Source organism: Microtus ochrogaster, unplaced genomic scaffold, assembly GCF_000317375.1.
Source record: "Microtus ochrogaster isolate Prairie Vole_2 unplaced genomic scaffold, MicOch1.0 UNK11, whole genome shotgun sequence".
In the NCBI taxonomy this organism is placed as follows: Eukaryota; Metazoa; Chordata; class Mammalia; order Rodentia; family Cricetidae; genus Microtus; species Microtus ochrogaster.
The window spans coordinates 5781394-5803422 of record NW_004949109.1 but is presented as its reverse complement, the minus strand read 5'-3'; the positions used below and the strand labels follow the sequence as shown (position 1 = coordinate 5803422).

Here is a 22029-nt window from a genome sequence, read left to right as displayed (position 1 = left end):
CAAATCTCGGTATTAGTTACTTTTCTCATTGTTTTGACCAAATTCACGAAAAAAGCCTCTTAGGTGAGTAAGAATTTATTTTGCCTGATGGTTTATGAATATAGTACAAAAGTACAACTGAGTCAGTAAACACACGAGGCTACTTGCTTATATCTTGATGGACCGGGAAGCAGAGAAAAGATAAGAAGTGAGACAGGCTGTACAGCATAAAGGCCAGGCTCCTATTGGCACACTTCTTTCAGTTAGGTCCCATCTCATAAATAAGTTCTCAAACTTGCTAAGCAATGTGGCAAGTTGGGAGCCTGCTGTTCAGCCAGATCAGTCCATGGGGGGACATTTTACTCTCTAACCATGAAAGGTATAAGGATTTCTTTGTCTGTTATTTTCTTCTATTACCCTCATAGCTTCAGATCTTATGTTTAAGTCATTTTAAACTCATTTCGAGTTATTTCATTCTCCATGAAGATAGCCATTTTTTTTTCTACAGCAGAATTTATCAAAGAGATTTTCTTTTGACTATTGTATGTTGGTAAAAAATACAAAGATTTGTTGTTGGTTCTTTATTCAATTTCTTTGGTTTTTATGTCTGTAATTCAAAGAGTATCCTTCTTTTTAGATTATTTCACATTTACAACGTATTTTAAAATCAGACACTTTGATGTTTCTAGCTTTGTTCTTCTTCCTCAGGTTGTCTTTGGTTGGAGTGGGCCTTCAGTGACTGCTTGGATTTTAGGACATTTTTCCAGTTATCTAAAGAATGCTAGTAGGAATGCAATAGAGATTCCATTGGAGTTGTGGGTGCTTTGGCCAGCACAGGCAATATAAAAGCATGTTCCCAGTCATGAGTTTTGACTTTTGGAGGCCCCTAAGATTCTACTCCAGCTCCATTTTGAAAGCAATTTTGGCATGGAAGACACACCTTTCTGTTCCTCACAGGCTAAGGCCATTCCTATTCTAGGGCCTTTGTACATGCTATGTTCTTTACTCTTAAAGCTTCCTACCATGGTGTCAGGTTAAAGAGATGACTGGAAATTCCTTGACTCTTTTCCTATTGGGGATAGGGCCTGCTATCCTTTTGTTTAACCTGGGGTATGCCATTTTTACCCACATTTGAATATTACTACTCTTCTTCTAAATCTCAACTCAAACATGTTTTTCTTAGAGATATCAGCTCCTCTTAGTATTTTGTCTGATGAAATCATGCCTTTCACTTCTGGTAGTAATTGTTATGGTTGGAGTTTGACATTCTATTGATGACAATTTGACTACCACTTGTCTCTATGATAGGAGTAGGAATTGTCTAATTTCATTGTTCCCCATTATCTTATTATATACCCAATACATAACTCTGTGTCTTATACACAGTTTTATATATTAATATTACCAAACAAATCAGATGGAGCCAAAGCTGATGAGCTCAGTGAACAGAGCTGAGGCAAGTAGTAAGGACACAGCGTTTTATCAGGCATAGGAAGCTTCTGGAAGCCTGTGCATGCATGTACTGAAACTTCCCATGCTGCCCTGCTTCATGAACTCTGTTCCCATAGGACATTTTAAAAATCTCTTTCTTCGGCTTACTTATTAAAAATATGTGTACAATATATTTTGAACTCAATTTCCCTTCCTGACTTTTTCCAGATCCTCCCACCTCCCTATCTGCCCATTTTCACCCAATTTTATGTTCTTTCTCTGCCTAAAAAACAAACAGAAAAACAAGAGAAAAAAAAGAGCAAGAAGCAATGAAACCGCCACAGTAACACAAAAATGAAAATCAAAACAAACAGGCAAAAGACCGTATAGACAAAAACTGCCAAGCAAAGCAAAATGAAATGAAAAGGTCATGAAAATCCATGGAGTTCATTTTGTGTTGACTAACTATTTCTGGGCATGGAGTCTTTCCTGGAGCATGGCTGATGTATCTATCTATTTTCTCCATGGGGGGGGGGGACAACTAATCTTCCCTTTGCTAGCAGGTATCAGTTGTGGATGGTTTCTTTGTCAGTGGTGGGATCCCTGGTTCACTCTTGCCTCTAAGTGCTGGAATTCCATCTGGCCCTGAAAGGAATGCCTTCACCTGTCTAAGGAATGCATCTCTCAGGCTAGAGGCTTCCTCTCTCCCCACGCGAAGAGAGCTTAGCTTGGTCAAGGTCAAGGATTTACGCACCTACCCCATTTAGTCCTGAGCGCGGCTGGTGATAATGATGAAAATGACTCAGTAGATTTCTCTGTCCCTGCTTTGGATTCTGTACCATGAGCTAGCCAAACAGGATGTCAGCTAAGGACTCTTGAACAGCATAGCTTTAAGACCCCTGGTTCTGTTGAATCTCAAACTCGACTTTAGTGTCCCAACCCCAGTCACTGGTGGTTACAGCAGATGCCATCGGGTTCAGTTTTGTTCTAGATGGTGGATGCTGAAAATCAGTGCACCCCTAAGAGCTTTCTCAAATCAAGTGGAAACATGTTTTAAAGCGAGGTGGTGCTATTCGAGTGTTGCAGATAGCTTATAGCTCACAGGAGAATCAAGCGCTGCCTTAGAATCACTGACTGGGTTTGTCATTGGCTTACTAGGCAACTTGGTCAAATTGTTGGTGAGTATCCAAATATCCAATTCATTTTTTTCTATTTTTTAAAAATGTGAGTCAAAATTGGTTATCTTGTCCATTAAATTTAAAGGTAGATGTTGAATGACATATTTTATAAGTCTCATTTGCATTTTATATCAGGGAAAACGCCTTTCAGATCATGAAGGAAAGCAGGAACTTGGCACCCACTCTGCTTCCTTTCTTAGAATTTAGGGGTTTGGGAGGAAATCAGTCACATGAATGAAGTTTTTGGCACCTCATGTAGCATTTACAGGTGGAAGGACTCCAGAGGAACTATGTCTGGCACGTTTGAGTTTCCATCTGATAATCACAAAACACCCACATCCATCAATGAGTAGTGTGTGTGCATGTGTGTGTGTTTGCATGTGTGTGTGTACAAGCATGGGTGTGTGTGCACATGCGCATGTATGTGTGTGCATGCATGCGTGCTCTTGCTTGCCCCTGTATATGTATGACAACATTAGGTGCCTGTTCCTATTGTTTTCCACCCTGTTTTCTGATGCAGGGGCTCTTACTGAGTCCAGGCTCATTATTTAGGTTAGAGTGGCTGGTCAATGAACCCCTGGGATTTGCTTGTCTCTCCCCCTGACTTCAGTTCTTGGGTCACAGACCTGCACTACCATACTCCTCTTTTGATTGGGTGCAGGGATGTAAACTCACGCTTCCACAGCAAGCACTTTACCTCCATCGATGGATACTGCTTCCTAGAACTGGATAGGTATAGCATGACCAAATTAGCTGTAGTTGTAGAAGAATTTCCCCTGTGTGTCCAGTGCCCCCTTCCAACCCCAAACCACTAATAAATGAAGCTGAGCCCCATTTATTCAGCAGTCTGATTTCAATATCTCTTAAATTCCCCATTTCTATTCCCAGTGGGGGTGAGGGAAGGGCGACTGCTAGCCTGGAGCTTTTGCAGCATAAAGAAAGCTAGACTTGGTCTCGAAGAGAAGTTGAAAGATTGTCAACCAGAGATAAGAGAGGTCATCTCAGAGACAGCAGAGGGACTTGCTCACAACTGAGAATTCCAGCCCACAAAGGTGTTGATTTGTGGCTTACACATTCTCAGATCATTTCTTTTTAATTCTGTCAGGATAAACACAAACAGCATTTTGTACAAAAGCTTCGTTTCCCTTTTGCACTTGTGCAGAACACTTATTAAACATGTACCTGGTCTCTTGTTAGTAATTTGCATTGATAAGTGTGACTCCTACAATTTGTTTATAAACAGCATCAATCTTTCAGTGCTTTTTCTGCTTTTCTTAATTCACTTTATGCCAAACAATGTGAGTTTGGTGAGAACTTCAATATGATCTAAGAAATAAATGCAAATTTCTGTTTCAGTCTATTTCAAGATACTATTAAGTTGACTATTAAAATGTAATTATTATGTTATAATAATATAGTTATTATACAATAACTACTATTGTTAGTAGTGTGGCTTAGGTTTGCACTTAAGAACAAAATATTCTTCAGTTGCATTTTATTATTTATTCATTTATAAACTTTTGAAGAGGTATTATTTTCTATTATATTTCTAAGTATACTTTGTCATAGAGAACTAGCAACATAAAAATCTCCTATGTTCATATACCATGAAATAAAACTTCATATAGTAATGAAGTCATTTTAGAAATTACAACCTCGTGTTGAACAAATCAGTGATCTATCTACAGGCAGGGCTATAATCCCAGGAAATAAGACATCTATGTTGCCTATTAACAAGCAATGAGCTAAGGCAAATGAGAAAAATATAGACTTAATTTAAGTGCCTCCCCGTTTTGAACCTGTTGTGAGTTAGATCCCATACTTTCTTTCGTGGACAGGTCCTTAATGGAATGTGGAAAAAAACTACTTATTTTTTTATATATATTCTTTGTATTAGATTTAAGAGTATCTATGGAATCATTAGGATATTTTTAAGGATTCAATCATGTCATGTGCAAATATGTGTGGTTTGACTTCTTACTTTCCTATTTGTATCCTGTTTAATTTTATTGTTTTATTATTATAGCTAAGATTCAAGCAATATATTGAATAAGAGCAAGAGTAGATGTTCTTGTCTCATTCTTAATTTTAGAGGAAGTGCTTTAAATTTCCCCAGTTTCATATAATATTGGCTATGACTTTTATGTAGCATTTGTTGCATTGAGGTGTATGTCTTCTATTCATAATTTCATCAGGGATTTTATTATGAAGAGATACTGAAGTTTGTCAAAGGTATTTACTATAAAATATTCAGGAATAAACCTAACCAAGGGTGTGAAAGACCAGTACAGTAAAAACATTAAAACACTGAAGGAAGAAACTGAAGAAGACACTAGACAATGGAAAGATCTCCTGTGCTCATGGGTTGGCAGAATTCATATTGTGAAAATTGCTAAGCTACTAACAGTAATGTATAGATTCAACACAATCCTCATCAAAATTCTGATTATATTTTCATGTGTACAGGAAAACAACCCTAAAATTTACATGAAGCACAAAAGACCCTCTCCCCCAATAGTCCAAGCAGTCCTAAGGGAATCAAGTCTTAGGCATCTTACTGTCCAATCTCAAATTATACTATAGTTTATAGTAACAAAAACACTGATACTGGGGCAAAACAAGATACCAATGAAATACAATAGAGGACCCAGGAGTAAATTCACACACCTATAGCCACCTAATTTTTGATAAAGGTATCAGAGACATACATTGGATAAATGCCACTAACTTTAACAAATAGCACTGGGAAAATGGCATCCACATAGAGAAGAATGAACTTAATCCCACACCTCTCTGTGCACACATCAGTATAAAAAACAGGCTGAGGGCCTCAATATAAGACTGAAAAATCTGAAACTGCAGGAGTAGAACATAGGGAAAACTTTAAAATGTAGATGACTTTCTGAAAAATGAACTCCAATAGTACAGGGAACAGTCCCAAAAACTGACAAAAGGGACTGGGTAAAATTCAAAAGCTTTTGCAGAGCCAAAGAAGCAATTAGCAGACAAAGACACAGCCTGCAGAAGAACAGAAATCATTGTCAGCTATTCGTCTGGCAGGGGATTGTAATCTGGAATCTATAAATAAATTTAAGAATTAAAAACCCAAACACAAATTATTCAATCAATAAATGGCAAAGGGTTTGAGAGGATTGTTAAAAAGAGGAAATACAAATGGATAGCACATATTTGAAAAAGATTCTGAATATTTTTAGTCATCAGGAAAATGCAGTCTAAAATTGCATTGACGTTTTATCTCTTCCCAGTTAGAATGACTAGCACACCAAAATGGCCTAAATCAACTATTGACAGAGGTTTCTCTCCCTCCTTTACCCACAGCTGTTCAGTCCCAAAGAAACACACAGAGGCCTACATTAATTATAAACTGGTTGGCCTATTAGCTCAGGCTTCTTATTAACTAATTCTTACATTCTAAATTAGCCCATAAATCTTGTCTGTGTTAACCACATGGCTCGGTATCTTTTATCAATGAGGTATTCTCATCTTGCTTCCTCTGCATCTGGGTGATGAGGGCAAACTGAGCCTTTCCTTTTCCCAGAATTTTCCTGTTCTAGTTTCCCCGTCTATAGTTCCTGCCTGGCTACTGGCCAATCAGTGTTTTTATTAAACCAATACAAGTGACAAATCTTTACAGGGTTCAACACCATCGTCCCATAGTAACAAACCAAATGCTGATGAGGATGTTGGTAAAGAGGAGCCATCAATCATTGCCATGGTAATATAAATTGGTGCAGTTATGATGCAAATCTTTATGTAAGTTCCTCAAAAACTGAAAAATAGAACTGCCAGAGGACCCAGTCAGCCATTCCACTCTCGGGCATATACCCAAGGGATTCTAAGTCTTTGTGACATAGATTTTCACCTCCATGTTGACTGCAGCACTATTACAATAACTAAGACATGGAATCCACCTACATATCTGTCAACAGCTGAATAGCTAAAGAAAATGTCAGGTGTTTATATAATGGAGGTTCATTCAGTAGCAAAGAAGAAAGAAATTCTTCCATTTCCAGGAAAATGGATGGAATTGGAGGTCATCATCTTAAGTGGAACAACCACAGGAACTGTTAGAAGGAAATATTGAATTGGAGTTGGCTTACAGTTCAAAGGTTTAGTCTATTATCTTGATGAAGGGAAGCGTGGCGACATACAGGCAGACATGGTGCTGGGGACATAGATGAGAGTTCTAAACCTGGATCTGAATGCAGCAGGAAGAGAGAATGCCATACTAGGCCTGACTAGAGCATCTGAGACCTCAAAGCCCACCTTCAGTGACATACTTCCTCCAACAAAGCTACACCTACTTTAACAAGGCCATATTTCCTAATAGTGCCACTCTCTATGGGCCAAGCACTCAAACACATGAGACTCTGGGGCCATTCCTATTCAAACCACCACATGCATAATCTAAATTTAAATACTTACGTATTTGTCTTGTGAGAGTATAAGGGGACTATGAAGCAGGAAGATGAATTCTAAAGGGAAGGGAGGGGGGACACAAAAGGAGTAATGGGGCATGTAGAGAAAGCACTTCATATATGGAGAGTATGCATACATTTGACATAAAAGCAGAAGACTGACTCTTGGGGGTGAGGAAACAGAGCCCGAAGGGAGAATTGGTTCAAGGCTGTGGTAAGGCAGAGCATGAATATGAACAAAGTATAATGAGTATCTGTTAAAATGTTACAGAAAAATCCATTGAAGACAGTAAAAAACATTGCTCTCATGTGGTATTGACTTATCTTGTTATGTGTAAACAACAATTTGTACAATAAGATTTCCAAGACTTCCCACCAGCAGTATCAGCATCACCTGGGATCATGCTAGAAATGAAGACACTTGGGTTTTATACCTGATCTATTGAGCTGGACCCTTGGGCCCAGTGGTCTGTGCTTCAGCAAACTCTCTGTGTGACTCTGATGCCCTCTCTGTATCATTTGGTGGCACACCAAGTGTAATGTGTAAATGGAATGGCTTTAAAGAGGTCTGTGATACATCAAATGATGTTGGTAAGTATGTCTGTTGTTTATGGATACCCCATCAGTACCATTTTTAGAATAAAACGGATGTTAGCATTCTGTGTTTAAGTATGCTCAGAGCCATGAGTTCATGTGTCTTATAAAAATCTAGACAATGAAAACTGCCCTTTCTGTAACCTAAATTTGTCTCTGTTTAATTAGACTGCATACAATGGCATCACTGAACAGAACCAAATACTATCAGTGAGTTTCCAGATGTCAACTGGATAACAGTGATATAAACTATTCTTCATCTTCTATGCTTTTTGCTGCCTCAGTGTCTCTAGCACCTGGGTTCTACTCTCCTCCTGGGCTACCAAGCTGAGCTTATCCTCCCTCTTGAGATGGTATTGTAGAGTTCAGCTGTGTTTTAGCCTATAGAGGATTTCTTTTTTTTTAGACTGGTTAATATCCCATTACATAGATTACTGCATCTTGCTTATTCATCTATCACTTGATAGACATGTGGGTTCCTTTGACCTCTTGCCTATTGTGAATATTGCCAATGTCAACATGGTATTATATCTGATTAAAAATCCTTAATAAAAAGTTTTCAGGGGCTGGAGATATGGTTCAGCATTAAAGAGCTCTTACTTCTCTTGTGGAGGATCTGGATTTGTACTCTGTCCCCACATGCTCTCTCACAACCACCTGTAACTCCAATTTCAAGGGATCTGGCCTTGCTGGGTACCAGATACACATATAGTACACATACATGCTTGCATGCAAAAGCACTTATATACATAAAATAGAATAGGTAAAACTTAAAAAAAATCCCTTTAGTATATCAACATTTAGTCATCTAGGTCATATGACATTTCTATTTTAAATTTCTAGAACTTTCCCAATGCTGTCCACAAGAGTCTGCAACATTTTACAGCCCCACTCACTGTGCACAAAGCTTCTTTTTTAAAAAAAAAATCAGAAATAAACTTTGATCTATGTGCTCCAGGTGTGGAAGACAGGCTTAACTTTCTCTTAAATTGTAAAACACCTCCAATTTATAAAATGCCTGGCTTTGAGACTTTCTGTTTCGTTCTGGCCAAGTCATAGTTGCTGAAATTTTGTATTTGGAATATAGTACAATTGAAAAGATACAATGAACAAGCCCAGAACTAGCAATTTCCTGGGGAAAGCATTCGCTATTTGGCAATGAAGAGATGGTATTTCAAAGTTTAACAATAAGTGATAATTCTGGGGGAAAAAACCCCCAGCACATCACCAATCAAAGAGCTCCAGATTTAACTAATATGACTTTTATACCCCTTCTCTCTTCAAGCAAAATATAGGTCCAAAGTCCAAAGAATTCCTTTGTGATAATACACTATTTTAGAATCAAATGAAGTGGAAGTAGTTGAATTCTGAAAATATGCTGGGAGGAGACTGCAGTGATTTTCTAAAATGGGCTCATAATTTCAAGAAATCTTCCCAAAATAAATAGCTAAGCATTTCTTACCCCTCAAACTCAGACAATGAAGAATGATTCCCATTGATTGTTGACTATGGTGGCTCTTTAGAAAATTGCCAACACCACAAAAAGAAAGTTTGAGAGTAGGATTTAAGCTTAATGATAATGCCTTAGGGTTTTATTGCTGTGAAGAGACATCGTGACCATGGCAACTCTGATAAAGGAAAACATTTAATTGGGGTTGAATTTCAGCTTAGAGGTTTAATATTTTGTCATCATTACAGGAAGACTGGAGATATGCAGGCAGACAGGTGCTGCAGAAGTAGTTGGGAGTTCTATATCAAGATTTGCAAGCAAGCGAGAGAGAGAGAGAGAGAGAGAGAGAGAGTTAGAGTTAGGTTTTTGAAACTCTCAAAGCCAGCACTTCTTGAACATGGCCATACCTACTCCATTAAGGCCACATCTCCTAATCACTGTCAAGTAACATCAATCCCTAATAACCAAGAATTCAAATATATGAGCCTATGGGGACTATTTCTATTCAAGTCCCCACAGATAGGAAATAAGAGAAAGCCAGAGAAGTGTTGAGCAACACACATACATGTGTAATAACACAGTTGTGAATAATCCCCAGCATACTTCAGTAAACATTGTATACTTATTTTTATAAACTAATGAGGAAGGAAGCTGAGAATTTTCAGAATTAACTGGCACCAGAAGAAGGGCTGAGCAGATAGATAATGATCACTCAACTCACAAGGGAGTTCCATCAAGGAGATGATGAATGCTAGCTGTGAGTTTTCCAAATAAAATTACACTTTGTAGATCAATTCAAAAATAATTTGAATATTTACTTGTATAAGTCACCACTCTGGGAAAAACCCAAGAATGTACCACTTTGATTTATAAATGCATAAACAAGGGAGGAGAGAAGGAAAGAAGAGATATGTATTGTGCCTTAATATAAAGCAATGAAGGGCTTGCTGTCTTAGAGAGAGTAATCTCAGAAGGGCTCAAGGAAGAGACATTTGTACGGAAACCTGATGGGGACAGCAAATCCTGAATATCTGAAGGAGAGAGCTCTTGCGGGAACAGGGATGTGAGAGAACCGCAGGGAGGAGAGGGCTTTGTGAAAAAGTCAGGTTTATGTGGCTTCAGGCTGGCCTGGAAACAGAGGGGACTGGGAGAACCATGCACAACGAGGTCCCAAATGGAAGCGTTTACTCTGACTAGTGAAATGATGCTGGGACTTAATAGACTTTTGTTTCTAGTTTAGAAAAGAACAAAGCTGGCCTTACATGCCTCCTCTGGGATTGTATTTTCTCTATGTATATGCTGTAGCCACATGTATGCCAATTCCTGCAATAAATTGTTTCTTCTCAGAAGACTAGCTTGATGACATATAGGTGTTACACAGAATTGCCATGCATACAAGCAGTAGGAGCTATAGCATGGCTTCATTGTAAGGTTACTGTCACAAGGAACCCGGAATCTCTGGAAAAGGACACCCTATTAGTATGTATGTATGTATGTTGTATGTATGTATGTATGTATGTATGTATGTATGTATTTATATATTTATTTTTGTCAACCATGAATCTTTTGTTTCCAGAGACCGTCCCACAGTTCTTGAAGTCAGTTGTCATAATGGACATCCTGGCAACATCAGCAGAAGAAAGAATTCTTTCTTTGTGTGGCCACTTTTGCCATTGTATGGGATTAGATAAGGTCAAAACTTAGGATGAAAACTTTGAAAACATCCAAAGATACAACCCATATCAGTAGAATGATAAAAACACTTTCAGACATAAAATTATGAGATTCTTCTCATAAGCTGTATAACATTTTAGTTTTCTAGACATTTTTGTGTCATTAATTTTAATAGTATATAGCATTTTTTTCAAAGAATTCAACTGAACGAAGCATCTGCTTTTATTATGTTGTAATTTATCATTCTTTTGTAAATCACATCTCGAGGCATTAGGAGTTTGCTTTTGCTCTAATAACATTCGTTTCTGTTTACTCAGACTCCCCATTTAATTTGACTACTTCACTCTTTAAGCTGTTTCTGAAGTAAGTCATTTTAAGCATGTCTCCTTCTTACCCTAATCTCCCAGAAGAATGGTATAGTAAGATAGCTGCAGTTAATCCACTAATTTCCTGTATAGGCTAATTAGCAGAAGTTATCAGATTAATCTGAAATTACCTGGAAGAGTTCATAGAACAGTTTCACCAACATAAACTGTCAGCAAAATACATATTTGCTTTGAATCATTGATCATACAGCACACAAAGAGTCTAATTACAGCTCCCACAAAGTTACTTCATAATTGTTCAAAATCCAATTCAAGGTTGTTTTTCTTTACAAATGTCTCGTGAGCGTATTTGTCTAAAATCAATTCGCTGCAGCCCTAACCTGTGAGCAAGTGGATTCTTACTTGTTTGACAGATCTATATAAATTTGCATTCGGAAGCCTGAGGCTGTCATTGCTCTGTGACCTGGGCTTTAAAGTCATTCAGGTAATGTCCTGAATGCTCTTTCCATGCTCATTGTCCAATTTAATAAATACTCATGTATTTATTAAGGAGCTCCTTAATAGAGCTTCAAACAAAATCCATGCATCAGTGAGTGACCATTATGGCTCAACTTTTCTATTTGGCATTTTGGAAGATGGAGAAAGCTTTTGGAGTATAAATCGCAGGCAAGAATCATGTATGTCCTTTAGGAAGTGATGATTCTGGGTACTCTAGCAAAATCATAATCTTAGCTTTCTCGTGCTGTAACAAGCAGACATACAAACAAGAAAGAAAAAAAACCCCAACAAAACAAAAAACAACAGCCTAAAAGCACAGCCCTCCTAAAGCAGCATCTACTGAGCTTCAGGAACACAGGTGAAATCAGTTTGTACTCCTGGTGCATGTTTCGACCCGCTGGGTTCTGAGTTTGATTCTGGTTAATAACTGCTAGGAACACAAGCAACTACAACGAGACAAAAGTGCTTAGGCTTTATTTTTCAGATGCAGAGTCTTTAAAACTTCATTTAAAGTTTCCCTACCAATCATGGAAATATAATTGTGGAAGCCAATTAGCAAGGTCAACACTCAGTGAATTATGGGAGAAAAGCTATACATTTGCTGACAGGTCTTTCTTGAGTTTGTTGTTGTTTTGGTCAGACGTAAATCTCAGCTGCTGAGCTGACCAACCACAGTACACAACTACTTCTTCCATTAGAGATTTGTAAGAAAAAATAAAAAATCAAAAACAGTCCTCAAATAATCCAATTAAAACACTGCTGTCCACCTTTAATCATCTCCACAATCATACCTTATGAAACTCCAAAGTGATGATGACAAAGAAATGAAGGGCCTCCGTGGAACACAGCATCTCTGAATGGAGTCATGCTCGGCGGGCATCTGGGTCAACTGACCGCCATCAGACACTTCATTAATGAAAGGGACTTATGGGGATGTGGTGGGGAATCTGCTTCCTGAGTCTCTGTGTTAGCAGTGATCATGTTGTTAAGACTATATTCTTTAAAGATAACCAGGATAGGAAAATGTGTTTCCTCTCTGTTTTCTAGCAGAATGCTGAGAAAGTGGTCCTCAGGGTCTCTCATAAGCTCTGTGTAAGTCAATGTGTCCTACATTCAAAGAAAGGAGAAAACAGGATACATCCCTTAGAATCTGGTCTCTCTCTGTCTGCCTCTGCCTCTGTCTCTCTTTCTGACTGCAGACAAAGAACTCTGGGTGAGCACAATTACAAGCATTTCTCCAGGGAAGGGTGTATGACTGCAGGGATCAGATAAAGGTCACTGTGAGATACGGGCTGCGGAGGAAGCATTGCTGATGAGGTGACTTAATGAGAGGTGACACATTCTTTTTAGGAGGATCCTACGATACAGGCTAAACAGCTGGAGACACGCACAGTTCCAGGATAGAGCTGTAGGACTTATGAAGCACAGAGTTTCAGCATTCCAAATAGTTGCTTGGTTTCACTGTATAACTAGATGCTTGCAGCCAACACCATTTATCTGCTTTATGTGACTAAAAATTTGACCTTAATTAGACTGAATGACAAGCACAATGAAAACTAGAATACAAGCCTTTTACCTTGGAGTCCAGGTCATTACTAACGTCATTAGCTGGTCCTCTGATGAATTAATTTAAAACTTATTCATTATATGGCCATTTCTTCTTTCTTGAAACCACTAAGAAGTGACCCCTTTTGGTTCACTTATGGTTATTTTTTTTCCTGTGCATTATAACTTTCAGTTGTATTATATCTCTCAATTAGGGAGAATACGATGTGTTAGTGTGGTTTATGACCAAAATACTGGGTGCTGTTTGGCTTCAGTACAACAATAGTTTTAAAAGGCGATGTTAAAGCAGGCTTGGTGTGAATAATGGCCAGAAATAATGACAGCTTCTTCAAAGATTCTTGGGATGGTTGAGTTTCTAGTCATCCTCAGTGTTCCCTGTCCATTAGAATCGTTAGTGGAGACTTAAAAACACTAGGCCGTCTAGGCTGTGTGATCAAATGCTGCTGTTGTTCTCAGATGTGGCCAAGACAGAAGACAATTTGATTTGGTGCAATAGGTAAGGATGATATGCAAAGCAGACAGAGCATGCATACATAGCTCTTTCCTGAACGGCAGTGGTGATGATGGGGTGTTAGTGGTGGTGAGGGAAGAAGAGAGTGTCTACCCAAGTTATAAATATGTACATCCATAGCTGCTATAGTTTTTATATTCTTGGATATGTTATCAAATTAATAGCAACTTTTAAAGGAGAAGATGGATTCATTCCATATTTGCATTTCAATAAAATCTCAATAATTTGTAGCTAAAGGATAACCTCTTTCAAGTTTAATTATAAATTGCTGATATTGTAAAACCGTCAGCATAGGAAACTAGGAAATTTGTGGCACAGTCTTCTGGAGACACTTAACCATGAAAGAAATAGTTTCAGTGACTGAGCCAGGTGGACATGTTCTCTAAAATTCAGTAAATATACAGAGCCTAGAGATGAATTATATATGAACTCACCAACATCAGAAATCCATTTATCTGATATGAAGAATAAATTACATTAAATATCTTAACAGTTCTCATTATTCAGTCATAGTTGTTTCTCCATTTTCCCTTCTGATGGAAGATTGTTCTCTTCTCCTGCCCTAGGAACAATTGTAATCTTAACAGGATGTTAAATTACTCAGAAGTTAGTATCTGTGAAAGGTATCATTTTATAAAATGAATTTTAATTAACCATTTGATCTTCCTCCTTCCCTGGAGTAATCCTCTTTTACAGTTGTTCTTGTGTTTTGCATATTATGATATTAGGAAAATGACAGGCCCTGGTCTTTCTTCCTCAACTTTGCAGAGAGAAAAGAAAGCCACACATTTTTTTAGTGGCAGTTGACTCCTAGATGGCATTTTTCTATCTCTGATAGCACAGAAAAACCAAAGGAATTCTTAATGCTTTCCTTTGAACAATGAATTTTCTACATAAAACCTTATTTCTTTGCTGTTGAATAGTTCTGCTCATACTGTATATACAAAAATGAAACATGAGTCACCAACACTAAAGTACACAGCACATAAAGCTTGCACTGTGCTGTGGGAACTCCTTCAGTCAACAGTCTTTAAGATGCCAGCCCATGTAAGATACAGATTAAAGCGAGCATGGGTACATAAATTGCAACAGATTGGCCTCCACATGGAGCCTAAGTTCATGCCATTACCAGGACCTCCCCAGAAGGTCTGTGGCCTTCTTTAAAACCCATGGCTGCATGGTTTGATCCCACATAGTAAGCAAGTTTTTTTTTATTTTTATTTTTTTATTTTATTTTTTATTTTTAACCCCTATGGCTTCTCTGGTTTCTGCCAGGCCTGCTTTAATCTGGCCTAGCTTTGTATCTGGGAGTGGGGGTCTCTGGCTTGCACTCCCAGATCGGATCCTTAAATTCCTGGCCAGGGGCCTGGGCTGCAACCTTGGGGCTCGTGACTATCTGAAAGCTCTAAGTTTCACTCAAACTTTCTCTGTATATACAGAGTTGATTTAATTGTTCTTAATTTGTTAGTATATTTGTTAGTATTTAAGCCACTGCCACTGCAGAACCACTTCAGGACTATGTTTCTACCACTGTCAGTTGCCAGTCACATGGCTCTGTGCTCACAACCATGACACCTGTTGGCCAATAAAGATTATTGCACCTACAACAATTTTCTAAAAACTGTAACAGAGGTAAGTTCATTTGATTAATAAATAAATAAATAAATAATTTTGAAAAGTGCAAACAAACCCTAAGATCCCAAGACAATGAAGGACAATATTACTATGTAGGAGTTTAACAACAAGCAGGAAACAAGAAAAAAAGACTGCAAACCTTGCCAAGACAGGGTAAGATAGTTTTGAAATTTTTCCTGCCTCTGGAAATGGTCTGTCAATTACTCTGGGTCGTAGCCCAAGTTGGTTGTTTCAATGTTGCAAATGAGACTTTGGATGATTATCCAGGTACCTGGTGGTCTCTGTCATTTACCATACCTTCTGGAAGTTGTTTGATTGTGCTTCCTGTTTACTCAAATAATATTATTTCCCTTCTCAGGCCTTTGATGGGATTAAACACTAGGTAGCCATAATTACTTTCTCTCTTGACTTAGCAAAGTAATTTTTAATATATGACTTAGACTCCTAGGATAAGATAGTTATTGAAACACTTAACGTATGTTTTTTTGCTTGATGTTGTTTATGCTGGTTATAATTCTAATTTTTATATATGTTTTCGCTTCTTCTTTTCCCTAAACAATTCTTGATATTTGTTCTTATTGTATATAGTTTTGTATTAGGCTCAGAACTCTCTTATTTAGACAAAAGGTGGAGGTGCTGTGGGAACTCCTTCAGCCAATAGACTTTAAGATACTGGCCCACTTTGAGCATGGTCTCATATACTATAAATGCAGATAAAAAGCATGTGCAGATCCCTTAGCTGTTGGATTCAGTTTCAGTTCCCATCTCACGCAGAGAACTACTGATCACTGCTTTTTTTTGTGAGCCTATTCTTAAATAAATAAATCTTTATTATACTTCATTCTGGGTGAGTGTGAGACTATTTTATTATAAAATGCAGCAGCACTGTACCTGACTGTCCCTGTGTTCTTATTGACGGACTTACACTTGAGAGGCTTTTCAGTATGAATATGACAATACTGGTGAATGAGATGATTGTATCTGCAAAGTTTCTGCAAGTTTACTCTGGGAGAGAATATCCGTTGACTTAGAGATTAATTTGGAGATAAGGAGCAGTTTGAACTCAAAGAATGTTTCCTTAGGGAGAGTTTTTTAAACTTATCATAGTCAGGTTGACCAATGGCAAATTTATTCTGGACATTATATATAATATGCATAGGCTGACTGAATTTAAAGCCACAAAGAGAGGTCTTGCATCAGAAAAGAAAGGCTATTTATGTTTATTTTTGTATTTTTTTACGTTTTTATTTTTTTTAAATTTATTTATTTATTAAGGATTTCTGCCTCCTCCCCGCTACCACCTCCCATTTCCCTCTCCCTCCCCCGATCAAGTCCCCCTCCCTCATCAGCTCGAAGAGCAATCATGTCAGAGGAAGATGGGCATAGTACTGTAACTGACAGAGAACTCAGCAGATTTGGACTTTGGCAGTTCAGACAAGATGAATACAAAGGATTAATGAAACCAGTAGAAGAAATACCAGCTGTAGGTGTTTATTGAGAATGGTTTGAATTTATTTGGGGCACAAATTGGAAACATTTTTACTTTTACAATCAGCTATATTAGTTGATTCTTCTTTTCTTATCATTTGATATCATTTGGGACAGACTCCTGAACTCTGGTATGAAAGACCCTCAGAGAGGACCTTTTTTTTGGGGAGACCTCCCCAACGCCAAGGAACATGCTGAGACCGCACGGATGCAAATCACAAGAGGTTTATTGAGTAGACACAGGTACCTGCGGGTACCTCAGGAAGACTTGCGCACCTGCCAACTGGAGGGCGGGCTTTTTATAGGGAAGAGCAAAAAGCAAGTTTTACAGAAGCAAAAGCGTGGTTATCGGTTGATCCGGAATGTGGCAGGGTGTCAGCAAAACGCAAGTTTACAGAAGCAAAAGCATGGTTATCGGAATGAGGCGGGGGGGCATGACTATTCCTATCTTCTAGATATCCTGTTTTGCAGTCAACTTGCTTTGTTGATGTCCTATCTTACCTACCTTATTGACATCCTGCCTTGCAATCTTCCTATCTCAAAGACATTCTGCTTCCTCAAGCACATGGGATGTTCTTACGAGAGCAGGCTGGCTGCTGATCCGGAGAATTTTTTTTATTTTAAAGCAAACAGGATGTTCCCCTGGGAGCATGCTAGCCTCAGGTTTTGAGGAGGGGGTCTGTAGGGTCTTTCATGGTACATGCTACAACATGGATGAACCTTGAGGGCATGATATGGAATGGAATAGGAGGGCAGCCACAAAACATCACATAAATTGCAGGAGCTCCCTCATTGGAGGAATCTGAAACAGTAAATCTTGGAGAAATAGCATACAAAGGTAATTGCCAGCACCAGAAATAGAGAGGTGGGGGGGCTATTATATACCAGGAACTGATGTAGGCCCATATTTCTATATGGTGTGGCAGCCAGGCTCTGAAGCCATAGGTTCCACCTGAGGTGGTCATGTAGTTCTGCAGACAGGCTGTCACTGCCCTAACAAAAGCCAGGATGTACTGCTCCTTTCTTCTTTGTTAAAAATCTAGACTGCCCTGGGGAGAGGTGTTTGCAGAAGCTGATGACTAATTTGCAGGTGTTCCCCCCGCCCCCCGAGTCCCCCAAAAAGAGAATATTAATGAGGTATCCACCTTGGATTACAGGGGTGGGGATAAAAGATGTTTTTTTTTTTTAAGTTTAAGTTCCATTTTATTTTTCCAAGGTGTTTTCTTCTATCTTTATGAAGCCACTTTACATGGGCTTTGGTGGAGGTCGTGGTGCAGCACCAGCAGCATGGTGGGGGTGTTCGGTCCTTCCGAGCTTCCCGGGATGGATTCCTGACTATCTTGCTATGAATAGCACAGCTCACACAGTAATGCAGCTTGACATAGAGTTTGGGGAGCACATAGGCGTCGAAGACACTTGCTTCGGATATATCCCTGACTGCAGCCGCCCCTACGATGTTCCGAATGACGAACTTCTTAATGGCCTTGTCCTTGGGCACACAGCGGGCGCAGTTAGTGCAGCGAATTGGCTGCACATGGCCGCTGCCCTTTTTGGCACGACCGTTGTTTCTCCTTTTTTTGGTCATCTTGGAGTCAAAAGATGTTTTGTATGATAAACGCGGGTAGATCTTCACGATGGAGAGAAGCCTGAGATGCCCTTCCGTGATGACTGTGTGAACTGTGTCTGGTTATTTCTCGTGCCTCCATACTGGTCCAGATAGGGAAAGATAGTTTCTATGTTGGGGCCTACGGTCCCTGACAAACTGACTTTGTAAGATAAAGAGATTCTGGATATCAACGGTGATGGGTGCCCAGCATCATGATTGAAAATGGCTGGTAGAAATTGCGTTATTTGTAGTTTAGCTCAATTAAAAATTCTGTTCTTATTTTTTTAATTCTTGGATTGGATAATGACTCAACGAGCATTTATTATATTATTAACTGTTATTATCAATATACTATTTATATCTTGTAGGCATAAATATATCAAAAATGGCAATAAAAGGTTTATGAAAAATTCATGTGTCTTACTAAACAAAGTAAGCCAGCACAGGGAGACAAACACTGCATGTTCTCATGAGCTCTGTAGGCTGAATTTGATTTTGTGGAGGTAGAGAATAGAGCAGTGGCTGCTAGAGACTGGCAAGGCGAGAGGAGAAGGAAATGAAGAGTGATACAGCTTTGGCCTTTCATGCCTGAAGGGTGAGAAATGGGGAGAGACCTTCATCTCTCACTGCTCTCTTCTTTCTTTCCTTGGGGTGTAGTACTGCTAAGAAGGGTGGAGGGAAAATATGTTTGACTTGGCCAGACACTTGAATTTGATGTGGCTGTTGTTGCTCACAGACTAAGATGAACAGACTGCCATTATCACTGCCTATAGAGGGTGCTGCATGACTGGGCCCCTTGGTGGGTAGCCTGAGCTGTCCCTTGACACAATTCTCTGAAGATGCAAACAGCCTCAGATCCTTCCCTTTTCAGATGCTTGTTGGCCTCTCTCCGTTGAAAAGCTGCCTTTGGAGTCCATGGCATCTTTCAGAGTCTCACGTGCCTCACCCAGATATATCAGGACCCCCTCATCCCAGTTGCCATGGCATCTTTCAGAGTCTCACGTGCCTCACCCAGATATATCAGGACCCCTCATCCCAGTTGCCTGTCTTCTCACCAATTCTCTCCCCTCCCCCCAAACTCTAAGACAGAAAAGAAAGAACAGAAACTCACATGAGACTAAGGATTTGGGGAGCTGCTTTTCCACCTAGTTCCTGTTGGGAAGTGTGGTAGCTTGTTTACTTTTTGGAATAGGTTATAAATACATGTGCCTCCATCTGTTTACAGAACAACAGGTAAAGAGGAAACACTCTCCATTCTGTCTTGTCTCTAGATACTCATAGACCGAGTTCATTTTGTTTGTGATTCCAGGGCAATTTCCAGTAATGTCAAACCTGTACTGACACAAACAGAAACACGCTGTCTATACTATTGTGTGCCAACTTTACCACTTAACATAGACTTGTATCAATTTTTATAAGCACATAAAAAGCCATTTTGTTATATTCTTACAGCTTCGTATCACTCTATTATTTATTCAGTCAGTTCTCTTTGATGACATCTGTACTGCTTTGTTCTTGAACTCTTTCAAAAATATTGAAATACATAACCACTGCTTTACATAAGTATATTTGTAGACTCTGCATTTACATGTAGAGCTTTTGTGTTTATATGGAATCATTTTCTAAAACTGAAATTGCCATACTGAAGAACAAATGCACTTGTACTTTTTGTTCACTGGCTTTCTGAGCCAAGTGTAAGCAGCCCTGGCAGGAATGAAGCTGCTCTAAAGAGGTCTGTCCTTCTGACTATCTCGTGGAAAGGATAGACGCCAAGAAATGGATTGTCTCTAAGAATCTCATGTTGAGAGAAGGAAAAGACAGGGAGCCTGGTGCTAGTTAGAAGGGGGGCTTACCTCCCAGGAAGAGGTTTTATATCATTCTGACAACTTGTCTGTCCACCTTGCAGGCGAGATAAGCTGAGACAATGGGGAGGTGCTGCACTTGAACAGGAATGGCATGTCTATGCACACCTCTGTTGTGTGATATTTCGTTTGCATTCTGACAAAGCTTGCCTGGAGATCAGAAGGTGGAGCTAGCCACTAGTTAGCCACAGAGACCAGGCAGTGGCACACTCCTTTACTCCCAGCACTAGTGAGGAGCCTTTGATCCCAATACATTGGAGACTCATGCTTTTAATCCCAGTACTGGGAGGTGGAGACAGGAATATAAGGCAGGTGGAGACAGAATCTTGGGCTCATTCAGTTTAAGGATTCATAGAGACAGGATCACCCCAATTGAGTCTCAGACTCTGTAGAGGTAAGAAGTCTTGAGTGGCTGACTATGCTACTTCTCTGATCTTTTGTTCAGCTTTTACCCTCTAATATCTGACTTCAGGTTTTTATTTGATAAGATTAATTAAGATTGCACTACATTGCACTATATACTTCTTATCTTCTATTTTAATCTAAACCTAACATAGAAGACTGAATTTTATGATAGGGGTGGCATAGGATCATTGAACCTTTAGTGTGGTTGGGCACGGAGTTTTAGAAGTTCCAGAGATAAAGCTCTGGTCTTAACAACTCTGGTAGCATAGAATCCCACTATATCTCAAAGCTGGCCTTGTATTTATTATCTGGCAACCTCCAGCCTCTTAAGTGCTAATATTGTGGCTTGTGCCACATGTTCAATGTATCTGCAGTTTTAATAAATGCTGGGCCAAAATCATTCATACACTGTGCTCTAATTAGCAAGATAAAGTAATTCCTGAAACTCCTAATGTATTATAAATAATTCTTATTTATGACTCATGTATAAAATATATTCTATTAGGAAAGTTATATCATTTGCTGAGTTTTCTAGAGTTGATAATACTTTCTTATTGATGTATAAGATCCATCATATAATATTAAATTTAGTGGGGCTGGAGAGTTAGCTCAGTGGTTAAGAGAACTTATTCCCCTTGCAAAGAATGTGGGCTTGATTCCCAGTACCCAAATAGTGGATTAAATCCTGTAATTCTGGTTCCAAAAGATTCAACACCCTCTTCTGACCTCTATGGGCATATACATGCATGTAGACAAAAGACTCACAAAATAAATCTAATATAAAACAATTAGCTCCATTTATGGTACGATTTGGAGAGAGACAGAGAGAGACATAGACAGAGACAGAGAGATGGGGAGTTTGGAGTGGGAACTATGCCACTCTGAAGTACCCACTCAATAGGAGAATTGCTTTGCATGAAATCAATGCACCAGCCAGTTTTGCTTTTTGTCTCGACTCACACTGATTCTGCACAATCATACCTCACTTTAGCTAGTCCCTTGAATTTGTTACTATGGAGGGGAGGGCTTGCTTCTCATGCCTGTAATTACCTTTATAGGTGCTTATGTGGATTTGCATTGGAACAGGTCTATGCAGAGATCCCATTTGGTGTCAAGGTCTGCCTGACTCCTTTCCCTGTTGCTTTCTGTTCACACTTCCCTCTTTCTCATCTCTTTGTTTGCTGCTGTTCTTCTTATCTAGAGCTAATACAAAATGGAAATTTACTTTTCAGCTTTATTTACTGGCTAGCATTTTATGCTTCTTCTTAATTAAAAAAATCAATAAGGAGAATGTTTGTTTCACTCCGTTTAGTAAAGGGAACAGTAACAAAAGCTAATGTGAATTACTTTGACTTCTATGGTGTTCAATTGATTTTCCTCCCTGTTC

At 39.0% G+C, this 22029-nt stretch overlaps 1 pseudogene; it reads right to left on the bottom strand.

The window, feature by feature from the left end:
* Positions 1-17975: 17975 nt before the first annotated feature.
* On the bottom strand, positions 17976-18354 carry LOC101997306 (annotated as a pseudogene).
* Between the last annotated feature and the right edge of the window lie 3675 nt (positions 18355-22029).